The sequence below is a fragment of the Lutra lutra genome, chromosome 13 (assembly GCF_902655055.1).
Source record: "Lutra lutra chromosome 13, mLutLut1.2, whole genome shotgun sequence".
Classification (NCBI taxonomy): domain Eukaryota; kingdom Metazoa; phylum Chordata; class Mammalia; order Carnivora; family Mustelidae; genus Lutra; species Lutra lutra.
This window is the reverse complement of record NC_062290.1, coordinates 3,384,614-3,400,310: the sequence shown is the minus strand read 5'-3', so window position 1 is coordinate 3,400,310 and position 15,697 is coordinate 3,384,614. Positions and strand designations below refer to the sequence as shown.

The 15,697-nt window shown below is 40.5% G+C and overlaps 1 long non-coding RNA gene across 1 annotated transcript in view; it reads right to left on the bottom strand.

Moving 5' to 3' along the window:
- The window catches only part of LOC125083896 (uncharacterized), a 34,005-nt gene extending 19,045 nt beyond the window's left edge, over window positions 1–14,960 (bottom strand). The window contains exons 1-3 of the long non-coding RNA XR_007122402.1: window positions 14,438–14,960; window positions 12,817–12,935; window positions 10,714–10,815 (exon numbers count right to left, since the gene is read on the bottom strand). This is a non-coding gene — a long non-coding RNA (uncharacterized LOC125083896). The remainder of the gene's footprint in view (window positions 1–10,713; window positions 10,816–12,816; window positions 12,936–14,437) is intronic.
- Window positions 14,961–15,697: the final 737 nt, after the last annotated feature.

Sequence of the window (15,697 nt, the reverse complement as noted above, 5' to 3'; positions counted from 1 at the left end):
TACAGGAACAGTCACCTTACAGGCAATACAATGGCACTAAATTCATATCTCTCAATAGTTGCCCTGAATGTAAATGGGCTAAATGCCCTAATCAAAAGACACAGGGTATCAGAATGGATAGAAAAACAAAACCCATCTATATGTTGCCTACAAGAAACTCATTTTAAACCCGAAGACACCTCCAGATTTAAAGTGAGGGGGTGGAAAAGAATTTACCATGCTAATGGACATCAGAAGAAAGCAGGAGTGGCAATCCTTATAGCAGATCAACTAGATTTTAAGCCAAAGACTATAATAAGAGATGAAGAAGGACACTATATCATACTCAAAGGATCTGTCCACAAGAAGATCTAACGATTTTAAATATCTATGCCCCTAACATGGGAGTAGCCAACTATATAAACCAATTAATAACAAAATCAAAGAAACATATCAACAATAATACAATAATAGTAGGGGACTTTAACACTCCCCTTACTGAAATGGACAGATCAACCAAGCAAAAGATCAACAAGGAAATAAAGGCCTTAAATGACACACTGGACCAGACGGACATCACAGATATATTCAGAACATTCCATCCCAAAGCAAAAGAATACACATTCTTCTCTAGCGCACATGGAACATTCTCCAGAATAGATCACATCCTGGGTCATAAATCAGGTCTCAATCAGTATCAAAAGATTGGGATGATTCCCTGCACATTTTTATTTTTTTTTTAAGATTTTATTTATTTATTTGACAGAGAGAGATCACAAATAGACAGAGAGGCAGGCAGAGAGAGAGAGAGAGGGAAGCAGGCTCCCCGCTGAGCAGAGAGCCCGATGCGGGACTCGATCCCAGGACCCCGAGATCATGACCTGAGCCGAAGGCAGCGGCCTAACCCACTGAGCCACCCAGGCGCCCTCCCTGCACATTTTTAGACCACAGTGCTCTGAAGCTAGAACTCAACACAAGAGGAAATTTGCAAAGAACCCAAATACATGGAGACTAAACAGCACCCTTCTAAAGAAAGAATGGGTCAACCAGGAAATTAAAGAATTGAAAAAATTCACGGAAACAAATGATAGTGAAAACACAACGGTTCAAAATCTGTGGGACACAACAAAGGCAGTCCTGAGAGGAAAATACATAGCGGTACAAGCCTTTCTCAAGAAACAAGAAAGATCTCAAGTACACAACCTAACCCTACACCTAAAGCAGCTGGAGAAAGAACAAGAAAGAAACCCTAAACCCAGCAGGAGAAGAGAAATCATAAAGATCAGAGCAGAAATCAATGAAATAGAAACCAAAAAAAACAATAGAACAAATCAATGAAACTAGCAGCTGGTTCTTTGAAAGAATTAATAAGACTGATAAACCCCTGGCCAGACTTATTAAAAAGAAAAGAGAAAGGACCCAAATAAATAAAATCATGAATGAAAGAGGAGAGATCATAACTAACACCAAAGAAATACAAACAATTATAAGAACATACTATGAGCAACTCTACGCCAACAAAGTTGACAATCTGGAAGAAATGGATGCATTCCTAGAGACATATAAACTACCACAACTGAACCCGGAAGAAATAGAAAACTTGAACAGACCCATAACCAGTAAGGAGATTGAAACAGTCATCAAAAATCTCCAAACAAACAAAAGCCCAGGGCCAGATGGCTTCCCGGGGGGAATTCTACCAAACATTTAAAGAAGAACTAATTCCTATTCTTCTGAAACTGTTCCAAAAAATAGAAATGGAAGGAAAACTTCCAAACTCATTTTATGAGGCCAGCATCACCTTGATCCCAAAACCAGACAAGGATCCCATCAAAAAAGAGAATTACAGACCAATATCCTTGATGAACACAGATGCGAAAATTCTCACCAAAATACTAGCCAACAGGATTCAACAGTATATTCAAAGGATTATTCACCACGACCAAGTGGGATTTATTCCAGGGCTACAAGGTTGGTTCAACATCCACAACTCAATCAGTGTGATACAACATATTAATGAAAGAAAGAACAAGAACCATATGATACTCTCAATAGAGGCTGAAAAAGCATTTGACAAAGTATAGCATCCCTTCCTGATCAAAACTCTTCAAAGTGTAGGGATAGAGGGCACATATCTCAATATTATCAAAGCCATCTGTGAAAAACCCACCGCAAATATCATTCTCAATGGAGAAAAACTGAAAGCTTTTCCGCTAAGGTCAGGAACACGGCAGGGATGTCCGTTATCACCACTGCTATTCAACGTAATACTAGAAGTCCTAGCCTCGGCAATCAGACAACAAAAGGAAATTAAAGGCATCCAAATTGACAAAGAAGTAGTCAAACTATCACTCTTCACAGATGATATGATACTATATGTGGAAAACCCAAAAGACTCCACTCCAAATCTGCTAGAACTTGTACAGGAATTCAGTAAAGTGTCAGGATATAAAATCAATGCACAGAAATCAGTTGCATTTCTCTACACCACCACCAAGACAAAAGAAAGAGAAATTAAGGAGTCAGTCCCATTTACAATTGCACCCAAAACTATAAGATACCTAGGAATAAACCTAACCAAAGAGGCTAAGAATCTATACTCAGAAAACTATAAAGTACTCATGAAAGAAATTGAGGAAGACACAAAGAAATGGAAAAATGTTCCATGCTCCTGGATTGGAACAATAAATATTGTGAAAATGTCTATGCTACCTAAAGCAATCTACACATTTAATGCAATTCCTATCAAAATACCACCCATTTTTTTCAAAGTAATGGAACAAATAATCCTAAATTTTTTATGGAACCAGAAAAGACCTCGAATAGCCAAAGGAATATTGAAAAAGAAAGCCAAAGTTGGTGGCATCACAATTCCGTACTTCAGGCTCTAATTCAAAGCTGTCATCATCAAGACAGCATGGTACTGGCACAAAAACAGACACATAGATCAATGGAACAGAATAGAGAGCCCAGAAATAGACCCTCAACTCTATGGTCAACTAATCTTCAACAAAGCAGGTAAGAATGTCCAATGGAAAAAAGACAGCCTCTTCAATAAATGGTGTTGGGAAAACTGGACAGCCACATGCAGAAAAATGAAATTGGACCATTTCCTTACACCACACACAAAAATAGACTCAAAATGGATGAAGGACCTCAATGTGAGAAAGGAATCCATCAAAATCCTTGAGGAGAACACAGGCAGCAACCTCTTCGACCTCAGCCACAGCAACATCTTCCTGGGAACATCGCCAAAGGCAAGGGAAGCAAGGGCAAAAATGAACTATTGGGATTTTATCAAGATCAAAAGCTTTTGCACAGCAAAGGAAACAGTTAACAAAACCAGAAGACAACTGACAGAATGGGAGAAGATATTTGCAAATGACCTATCAGATAAAGGGCTAGTGTCCAAAATCTATAAAGAACTTAAAACACTGATGAAAGGAATTGAAGATGACACAAAGAAATGCAAAGGCATTTAATACTCACGGAATGGGAGAACAGATATTCTTAAAATGTCTATACTACCCAAAGCAATCTAAATATTTAAGGCAATCACTATCAAAATACCACCAGGATTTTTCACAGAGCTAGAACAACTGTAAAACTGTATGGAACCACAAAAGACCCTGAATGGCCAAACCAACCTTGAAAAAGAAAAGCAAAGCTGGATGTGTCACAAGTTATATTACAAAGCTGTAGTAAAACAGTACGGCACTGGCACAAAAAGAGACACATAGATCAGTGGAACAGAACAGAAAACCCAGAAATGAACCCACAAGTATATGGTCAATTAACCTTTAACAAAGCAGGAAAGAATATCCAATGGAAAAAAGACAGTCTCTTCCACAAATGATGTTGGGAAAACTGGACAGCAACATGCAAAAGAATGAAACTGGACCACTTTCTCATATCACACACAAAAATAAATTCGAAATGGATGAAAGAGCTAAATGTAAGCCCTGAAGCCATAAAAGTCCTAGAAGGGAGCACAGCCACTAATGCCTCTGACGTTGATGGTAGCAACATTTTTCTAGATATGTCTCCTGAGGCAAGGGAGACAAAAGCTTCTACAAGGGAGATAAAAGGGATACAAGGGAGATAAAAAGCTTCTACTCAGTCAAGGGAACAACAAAAGCAAGGCAACCAACGAAAATGGGAGAGGCTATTTGCCAGTGATATATCTGATAACAGTAGTATCCAAAATATATAAAGAACTCAACACCCAAAGAACAAATACTCCCAACACCGAAGAACAAATAATTCAGCCAAGGAATGGGCAGAAGATACGAATAGGCATTTTTTCATAGAAGACCTACAGATTACCAACAAATCCATGAAAAGGTGCTCAGCATCACTCATCATCCCTGAAATACAGATCAAAACTACAATGATGCAATTTTAAATGGCATCAATTCCTTGATATCCCTTTGTTCTGCCTCATTGTTAGTCTACAGAAATGCAACTGATTTCTGTCCATCGACTTTGTATCCTGAAACTTTGCTGAATTTCTGTATCAGTTCTAGCAACTTTGGAGTGGAGTCCTTTGGGTTTTCCATATAAAGTATCATGTCATCTGCAAAGAGTGAAAGTTTGACTTCTTGTTTGTGGATGTTTATGTCTTTTATTTATTTATTTTTTTTGTTTGATTGCTGAGGCTAGGACTTCTAGTACTATGTTGAAGAACAGTCGTGAGAGTGGGCATACCTGTTATGTTCCAACCTTAGGGGAAGAGCTCTCAGTTTTTTCCTGTTGAGGATGATATTCACTGTGGGATTTTTGTATATGGCTTATATGACATTGAGGTATATTCCTTCTGTCCCTACAAGGTGGAGAGTTTTTAATCAAGAAAGGATGTTGTATTTTATCAAGTGCTTTTTCTCCATCAGTTGAGAGGATCATTTGGTTCTTATCTTTTATTAATGTGAGACATCACCTCACACCAGTTAGAATGACTAAAATCGACAACACAAGAAACAGCAGGTGTTAGCTAGGATGCCGTGAAAGGGGAGTACTCTTGCACTGTTGGTGGGAATGCACACTGGTGTAGCCGCACTGGAATACAGTTAAAAACAGAACTACCCTATGATCCAGCAATCGCACTACTAGGTATTTACCCAAAGAATGCAAAAATACTAATTCAAAGAGATACATGCACCCCAGTGTTTACAGCAGCATTATTAACAATAGCCAAATTCTGGAAAGAGTCCAAATGTCCATCAACTGATGAATGGGTAAAGATGTGTTGTGTATGTATAGAGACACACACACACACACACACAAATTATGGAAATAGCCGGTGTTCACTGACTGATAAATGGATAAAGAATGTGTGCTGTTGTGTACACACACACACACACACACTGGAACATTAATTGTAAAAAAGAAGGAAATCTTGCCAGCTGCAGTGACATGATAGGAACTAGAGAATATTATGTTGAGTGAAATAAAATCAGAGAAAGGCAAATACCATATGATTTCATCTATATGTGGAATTTAATACATAAAACAAATGGACAAAGAGGGGAAAAAGACAAAAGGGGAAGCAAACCAAGAAACAGACTTTTAACTATAGAGATCAAATTGAGGGTTACTGTAGGGGAGGTTGGTGTGGGGATGGGTTAAATAAGTGATGGGGACTAAGAAGTGTGCTTATTCTATATGTTGGCTAACTGAACATAATTTTAAAAATATAGGGAAAAAACTATACTTATTGTGATGAGCACTGGGTGTTGTATAGAAGTGCTGAATCAATATAGTGCACACCTGAAACTATATCACACTGTATATTAACTATAACTTAAATAAAACTTTAAAAAATAAAATATACCTTAAATGTAAATAGTTGTTATATTCAACTAATGAACTGCTGAGCACTACATCAAAAACTAATGATGTAATATATGCTGGCTAACTGAACATAATAAAAGTAAAAGTAAATGTCCTGAGTCCTCCAATCAAAGCACATACGGTGGTGGAATGGATTTAAAAAAAAAAAAAAGAACCCATCTACATGCACCCCAAAAGCAACTCACCTCAGTCTTAAAGAAACATAGAGACTGAAAGTGAAGGGATGGAATTTACCATGCAAATGGAAGTGGAAAAAAAAGCTGGGCTAGCAGTGCTTATATCAGATAAAACAGACTTTAAAGGAAGACTTACCAAGAGACAAAGAACAGCATCACATAACAATAAAGAGATCCATGCAACAAGAGAATATAATAAGTATCTACACACCCAACACAGGAACATCTGAATATATAAAGCAGATATTAATGGACATAAAGAGAGAAACTGATGGTAATACAATAATGATAGGGGACTTTAACAGTCCACTTCCCTCAATGGATAGGTCATCCAGACAGAAAATTAATAAGGAAACATCTTTCTTTTTTTTTTTAAGATTTTATTTATTTATTTGACAGAGAGAAATCACAAGTAGGCAGAGAAGCAGGCAGAGAGAGAGGAGGAAGCAGGCTCCCTGCTGAGCAGAAAGCCCGATGTGGGGCTCGAACCCAGGACCTGGGATCATGACCTGAGCCGAAGGCAGCGGCCCAACCCACTGAGCCACCCAGGCGCCCCATTAAGGAAACATCTTTCAATGACACTAGACCAGATAGACATTACAGATATATACAGATCATTCCATCCCAAAACAGTAGAATACACATTTCTTTCAAGTACACATAGAACATTCTCCAGAACAGATCACATTTTAGGCCATAAAACAAGCCTCAATAAATTTAAGAAGAGTGAAATCCTACCATGCACCTTTTCTAACCACGATGGTATGAAACAAGAAATCAATCACATGAAGGGAAAAAAAAAAACAAAAACGGAAAAAAGGCAAAAACATGTGGAGGCTAAACAATATGACACTAAACAACATGGTTCAATGAAGCAATCAAAGAATAAATTTTAAAATATATGAAGACAAATGAAAATGAAAGCACAATGGGCCAAAAGCTTTGGGATGCAGTGAAAGCCATTCTAAAGAAAAATAGTGATACAGGTTCCTCACAAAATAAGAAAAACAGCTCAGAAAATCTAATCTTAAAGGAAGCAGAAAAAGAAAAATAAAGCCCAAGGTGAGTAGAAGGAAGGAAATAATAAAGACCAGTGGAGAAATAAATGACATAGAGACTTAAGGAAAAAAAATCAATGTACCCAAGAGCTGGCGCTTTGAGAACGTAAACAAAACTGGTAAACCATTAGCCAGATTCATCAAGAAAAAAAGAGAAATGACCCCAATAAATAAAATCTAAAACAAGAGAGAAGTAACAACTGATACCACAGAACATACAGAAGCGTAACAGAGTAACACAAAAAAACTGTATGTGACAATAATACAAAAAACTATATGCCAACAAATTAGAATACTTAAAAGAAATGGATAAATTCTAGGAATATATAATCTTCTAAAACTGAATTAGGAAGAAATAGAAAATTTTTACAGACTGACTGCTACTAATGAAATTGAATCAATAATCATAAGATCTCAAAACATAAAAGTCTAGGGCCAGATGAATTCACAGGTGAATTCTACCAAACATTTATGTTAGAGTTAATACTTATCCTCAAACTTTTCCAAAATATAGAAGAGGAAGAAAATCTTCCAAATACATTCTAGGAGGCTAGCATTACCCTGATACCAAAACCATAAATACCACACACACACACGAAAACTACAAGACAACATCCTTTATGAACATACATGTAAACATCCTCAATGAAATAGCACCAAGCCACATTTGAGAATACCTAAAAGGATATTTCATCATGATCAATTGGGATGTATTCCAGGGATGCAAGGATGGTTCAATATTTGCAAATCAATCAATGTGAAACACCACATCAACAAAACAAAGGAGAAAAATATAATCATCTCAATAAATGCAGAAAAACATTTCACAGAATTCAACATCCATTCATGATAAAAACTTCAACAAAGTGGGCTTACAGGGAACATGACTCAACATAGTAAAGCCTTATATGAAAAACCCACAGCTAACAACCATACTCAGTGGTCAAAAACAGAGGTTTTCCTCTAAAATCAGGAACAAGATAAGGATGTTCACTCTTGCCACTTGAAAAAAAAACAACAACACAAAAAACTTTTTTTTTTTTTAAGATTCTATTTATTTGACAGAGACAGTGAGAGAGGGAACACAAGCAGTGGGAGAGGGAGAAGCAGGCTTCCCACTGAGCAGGGAGACTGATGCAGGGCTCGAACCCAGGACCCTGGGATCATGACCTGAGCTGAAGGCAGCTGCTTAATGACTGAGCCACCCAGGTGCCCCTACTCTTGTCACTTTTATTCAACACAGTGCTGGAAGTCCTTAGCAATCGGATGAAGAAGATGTTAAACTGTCATCATTTGCAGGCGACATGATGTTACACAGAGAAAAAATCCTAAAGGTTCCACTAAAAAAATGCTTGTAGAATACAGTAAAGCTACAGGATACAAAGTTAATATCCAGAAATCAAAGCATTTTTGTCCACTAATAATAAAGCAGAAAGAAAAATTAAGAATATTTCATTTATATTTGCAACAAAAATAAAAAAATACTTAGAAATAAATTTAAGCAAAGAATTAAAAGATCTAGACTCTGAACAATACAAAGTATTGATGAAAGAAATGGATGATGACACAAAGAAATGGAAAGATATTCCATACTCATAGATTGGAAGAATATTGTTAAATGTCCATACTACCCAAAGCAATCTGCAAATTCAGTGCAATCCCTATCAAACTACCAATAGTATATTTCCTCAGAACTAGAAGAGAATCCTAAAATTTGTATGGAAGCACAAAAGATCCAGAATAGCCAAAGCAATCTTAATTAAGAAGAACAAAGCTAGAGATATCACAAATCCAAGTTTCAAGATATACTACAAAACTGTAGTAATCAAAACTGTATGGTATTGGCACAAAAACAGACACACAGATCAATGGAACAGAACAGAGAGCCCAGATGTGGACCCTCAACTCTATGGTCAAATAATCTTTGACAAAGCAGGAAAAATGTCTCTTCAATAAATGGTGCTCGGAAAATAGGACAACTACATATAGAAGAATGAAACTCAACCAGTCTCTTAACACCATACACAAAGATAAACTCTAAATGGATGAAAGACCTCAATGAGACAGGAATCCATCAAAATCCTATAGGAGAACATAGGCAGTAACCCCGGCACTGGCCACAGCATCTTTTTTCAAGACACATCTCCAAAACAAGGGAAACAACAAAAGCTGAAATGAACCTTTGGGACTTCATCAAGATAAAAAGCTTCTGCACAGCAAAGGAAACAGTCAACAGAACAAAGAGGCAACCCATGGAATGGGAGAAGGTATCTGCAAATGACACTACAGACAAAGGGCTGGTATCCAAATCTATAAAGAACTTCTCAAACTCAACACCCATAAAACAAGTCAAAAAATGGGCAGAAGACATAAACAGACACTTCTCCAAAGAAGACATACAAATAGCCAACAAACACATGAAAAAATATTCAACATCATTAGCCATCAGGGAAATACAAATCAAAACCACACTGAGATACCACCTTATACTGGTTAGAATGGCAAAAAATAACACGGCAAGAAAAAAAAAATGTTGGAGAGGTTGTAGAGAAAGGGGAACCCTCCTACCCTGTTGGTGGGAATACAAAGTGGTACAGCCATTTTGGAAAATAGTGTAAAGGTGTCTCAAAAAGTTAAAAAATAGAGCTACCCTATGATGCAGCAATTGCACTACTGGGTATTTATCCCAAAGATACAGATGTAGTGAAAAGGAGAGGTACATGCACCCCAATGTTCATAGTAGCAATGTCCACAAGAGCCAAACTGTGGAAAGAGCTGAGATGTCCTTCAACTGATGAATGGATAAAGAAGATGCGGTCCATATACACAATGGAATATTACTCAGCCATCAGAAAGGATGAATACCCAACTTTTGCATCAACATGGATGGAACTGGAGGGGAAGATACTAAGTGAAGTAAGTCAAGAAGAGAAAGTCAATTATATGGTTTCACTTCTTTGTGGAACATAAGGAACAGCATGGAGGACATTAGGAGAAGGAAGGGAAAAATGAAGGGGGGGAAATCACAGGGGAAGATGAACCGTGAGAGACTATGGACTCTGGAAAACAAACTGAGGGTGTCATTTATTTCTAAAATAATTTTATGGTGGCCAGAGAACATACTTTGACTTTTAATTATTTAACATTCACTGAGACTTGATTTACTTCCCAGTATATTCCTTTTTTCTTTTCAAGTGATCTCTGTGTTCCTACAAAGGAAGTATCTTCTGTAGTTGTAGATGTGATGCCCATACTGGGAAGAAACTTGGTGCACCTTCTTAGATTCTCGAGTACTCCTGTTTTATTTCTCTTTGTCAGTGACCCACCTGAATTAATTGCCCTTCTAGCACTTGGATAAAATTCAGTACCATTTCAGTTTACAAAAAAAAAGTAAATGATAGTCATCCTCCAACTTCAGAGAAAATCTGAAAGTCAACCTTATCTTCTGTCAGCACAGGATGGAAAGCAACGAAGTCTGCATGTACAGCCTCAGCAGGTCTTAGTGAAAATCAGGCCCAGTTGCAGGATGAGTAACACTCTAATATTTGGGATTGAGATACTTGGTGGACAATCTGAGAATCAGGACATACACACCCATTTCCCTGAACCCTTTCTGATGGCAGAAACATCCCCTTCCATGTTAGCCTCACCTGAGGTGGATGCCTTGAACAATGATGTTTGTCCTCCTCAGGACCTTCCCCTCACTTCTCATTGCCTCTAGGTTGGTATCGAGAATCAGGTACCAGCAGAGCCTGGAGAGAGAAATACAAACCCTGCTTTGGGGAAAAAGTGCCTACAAAACAAAGGAATTACAGGACCTGCCTAATAATAGGGCCTGGGGAGTGTGTGTAAAAGTGGATCCTGGTGTTCAAAGAGGGAAGGTAGAATTTAAGACCCGACGAGATTTACCTGGGGCACTCACCTTTGATTCACAAATTTTACTTGAGTAAAAATATCTGAAGCCATCCCAGTGGACTAAGGATGTGCAGAGTCAGAATGGCAATCAAGATGGTATGACCTGGGGCGCCTGGGTGGCTCAGTTGGTTAAGCAACTGCCTTCGGCTCAGGTCATGATCCTGGAGTCCCGGGATCGAGTCCCACATCGGGCTCCCAGCTCCATGGGCAGTCCGCTTCTCCCTCTGACCTCTCCTCTCATGCTCTCTCACTCTGTCTCTCTCTCTCTCAAATAAATAAAATCTTTAAAAAAAAAAAAAAGATGGTATGACCTGAAGGGATCTGAGGCAGTGGCTGTTACACCACAACTCCCTAGGACACTAACTTATTTACATAAAAAGAAAAAAAAATGTAGTTGCCTTCCACCTTGGTAGAAAATTGGGACTCCCCCCCACCACCACCCAGTTCCCAGCTCTAAATTTATAGGCTCCAGAGCACACTCAGTGAAAAGAAGGTCAGTTCCCCTTCAGTGACATTCCTGAAACTCCATCACACATGTATACAGTGAATATTCCTTCAGTTGTTCCTCAGAGGAACCTGTGGCCGTCTGCCAGGGTGGGCACGCACTGGGATGGTAAAAGGTGTGTCAAGATGTTTCTTCTCAGGTGAAGGACAAGCAGCTGTACTTGAAGTATCTCTCCACTTGAACAAAAACAATGAAAATAGGGACGCCTGGGTGGCTCAGTGGGTTAAAGCCTCTGCCTTCGGCCCGGGTCATGATCCCAGGGTCCTGGGATCGAGCCCCACATCGGGCTCTCTGCTCAGCGGGGAGCCTGCTTCCTCCTCTCTCTCTCTCTGCCTGCCTCTCTGCCTGCTTGTGATCTCTATCTATCAAATAAATAAAATCTTAAAAAAAAAAAAAAAACAATGAAAATAACACTTTGTGGGTCTCTCTGGAATTTGAATTGGGACGCAAGTACCAAAGCTGAGAATATTCCTCTGACTCATATACTGCGCAGCCCCAGAAGCCGCGAGCTTCTCAGGAGCCCAGAAACAAAGCCAGAACAGACCCTCGCTGTGGCACAAGATACCCTCTTTCTTGATCCTAGAACTCAGCAGGTCAGAAGGTGCTAGCAAGATCTAGGATTGGTAAGGATGTTGTCTGGAATCTGGAAACCTCCAACAGGGAAGACAAAACAGAGAGGTAAGATTCTGGAGTTAAATATGTGCCTTCTAGGAATGAGAGCGAGTCATGTGAAGAGCAGCTCCTGTGCCCTGGTAGTGACAGATCACCCAACAGCAGGACATAAAGTGAGAATGGATCCGTTTCCCATCCTAAGCTAGATGTGATATGAGCTGCCCATCATAGAATTCAGTGTGCACAGCAGTGATCTCTTGTGCAATGGTAATGGCCCTTTTGGGACTGGACCATAGGGCCCAAGTGAATCACAGAACAGGTGACCCAGATTCCTACCTGTGCTGCCTCTCCTGATAGTTCCCATGCTTCTTGGGGGGTTCCTACCAATAACCAGCATGAGGAAAGGACTCAGAGTGAATCACAACCAGGTTGGCACAACCAGGTTGGCTTCTTGTGCGGGTGTTGGCGGAAATGGCCTGTGGGGCCACTGCTGCCTCATTACAGCGCCACTTGGGATGTCCCTGAAAGACACTGTGAAAGGAAGTCCTTCAAATGAACCAAGCTGAGAGTGGCTCAGTCATTCATTCATAAGAAAGAAAATGACTGGAGGTACAGAGACACATGGACTTTTGACAGTGGCAGATGGCTGACCTAGAAGGGTCCAACTGGAGGTCCAAGAAAGGTGGAGGAGGGCAAACAGCATGAGATTTTTGTGTCTTACCTGAAAGCCCACCAGAGACCATGTACTACAGGGAAGGCTCTCAGTAACACGGCAACAGGATGACCGTCCTCTGGCTGCCAGGCAGACTCTTCTCACACATCCGGTCCTTGTGCAGAGGCCTGGGAACAGTGTCCAGGATGACAGCTAAGCATAGGCTCAATGGCAAGGACTTCCTATACCAAGACTCATGTTACCACCATAGCTGAAGGCCTGTCCAGTGGACAGCAGACTGATGCTATCAACTCAGCACCATTAATCATGGGGCAGTATTTTGTCCTTACGGCCCCTGCCTATGGTTCTGCCAGCGCCATCCCCAAAGACTCACAGAATGCCTTACCTGTGATATCCCACAGCACTGCCTCAGAGCGAAGGACTCCTTTTCCACCAGAGGAGGTGTGACCATGAGCTCATGACTATGGAATGCACTGGTCTTGTCCCATCCCATCATCCAGGATTAACTGGCCTGATATGATGGTGACATGGCCTACCAACGGTTACTAAGGTGCCGGCCAGGGGGTCAACACTGAATGTGGCCTGGGTACCATCATCCAATCCAGGATGTGGCACACATTCTGAACCGATTACCAATGATGAACAGTGCCCCTACTGCTACAGTATAGGAGTCTGAAGACCAACAGGTGTAGGAGTGGCCCCAACTACGACAGCCAGCAACCCTGCATATTTCGTTGTTTCTCATTCATGCACCCTGGCACTCTCAGGGATTGCAGGTGAGCCCCAGCTCCGGGAGACGGGAGTGGAGACAGCTCTTTCAGGGTCACAGCAAGAATACCTTTAAGGGGAATCTGTGATTACCACCTGACTCTCTAACGTTCTTGGCCCAACAGGCAAAGAAAGGATTGGTTCTGATGATTGGGAGAGTAACTGACAAACATCAGGGATGAAGGTTGCTAGTAGATAATCGAGTACGGTAGGATGTGTCTACAACCTAGGTGAAGGAACTGGGTATCTCTTAGCAGTGACTTAGCGGCAATGACTTTCAATGAGCAAGGGAAACCACCACGACCATCACCTTGGGGATGAAGGTCTGGGTCATCCCACCAAGACAACCCAGATAGCCCAAAGTGCTACTTAAAGGGAATCCAACAGAGGGGCTCTTGCCACAGGCATCCAGAACAGGTCGTCAACTTTGGGACTCTGGTCACACCTGCAGAGTAAGGATGCCCTTGTTCTCAGCAGGAGGTGGCCCAGGGATGGTAGGTCCCACCATGTAGTCTGAGGGCTGTACACGATGGGAGTGGGTGGTGCAAAGGGTGGACTAGCTGGGACACAAAACTTATACACCTCCAGTTCCCTCAACCAGTCCGTCTCTCCTGCAGTTGGCACCCCATCTGCACCAGGCTGCCCCGCACCGGAGCTCAGGCACCCAATGCAGGGCATTTGAGCTGACTCTGCCAGCCACCAAGGTGCTGGGTGGTGCATACTGGAGGCACACGGGAGTGAGCCCACAGTGAGCAAGGACCTCAAAGAGCTACACCCTCAGAGCAAAGGGTGCAGGAAGTAAGAGAAGGCAGCTTAGTGCTGACCAGAACAGGGGATGGGTGGGGGCCTGGTAGGGAGCCGAGGCAGTGCTACCCGGAACCTGCACCACTGGACCACCTACCTTGGATTGGCCAAAGATGTTCAAATGCGAACAGGACTGAGGCAGCCTCCATCACTGGGTCCTGTGTCTTCCGTCCTGTGTCCACGCGTCCGCAAACACTGAGCATCATCCGGCTTCCTACTGTTTACACTTTTTTTGGCCAGCCTAATAATGCAAAGTGATGGGTCATTTTTGTTTTATTCAGCTGTAATTACTAATGATTTTGAGCATTTCCCCCTTACTTTAGGGTTTGGTTTCTTCTGTAAATTATGTTTCCTCTTAGTTCAATTTGGGGTTTGCTGTCGATGGCATTTTGGTTGTCACTTGTACAGAAAATTTAAATTTTGATATAAGACTATTTCACTATGGGATTTGCTTTTGTTATTATTTAATCCTGCTCTAAAAAGCCTTTTCTAATTTTCCTATAATTATAAAATATAACTTTTTATTTATAAATTATAACTCCTCCCCTATAATTTAAAAATATGCTGTTTAGGGGCTCCTGGGTGGCTCAGTTCATTGACTGACTGCCTTCGGGTCAGGTCATGATCCCAGAGTCCTGGGATCAGTGCCACGTTGGGCTCCCTGCTCAGCAGGGAGCCTGCTTCTCCCTCTCCTCCCTGTTACAGCCCTCTCTCTCTCTCTCTCTCCAATAAATAGATAAAATCTCAAAAAAAAAAGATCAAAAAAATGCTGTTTAGATCCTTTACACACAAAAATAGTTTGCGCATGGTACGAGAAGAAATCTGATTTTACTCCATTTGCATAGCCAGTCCTTCCAAGATCACTTACTGAAGCATCATTTCTGACTTATGTGACTTACACTGTATACCCAACCTCCAAACATACCTGCGCCTCGATCCTCCATTGTCTCTTCACACACGGATGCCACTTGTCTCAGTGACAGAGTTTAATTCTGTCTTCATAATTCACAGAACAGGTCTACCCCTTCCTTTGCCCTTTTCTTCCTGCAAGACTGTCTTGGCTACTCTTGTCCTCTTACAGCTCCATATACATCTGATCATCTTTTTACACTCTATTTTAAAAACAGTAGCAATTATATTGGTATTGCTTCCAATATATGGTCTCTTTAAAGTAGTAATTCTTCTATTCACGAACAAAGGTTATCTCTATTCTTTATTCCTTTAGAAAAGCTGTGTTTTTTCTTTAGAAAAGTTTTTTTTTTCTTTTTAAATCCGAAGATATTACAGTTTTTGGTGTTATTGTGAATGGGATAATTTTCCTATATTTTCTCATTTTTGTTACACTGATTTCAGTATA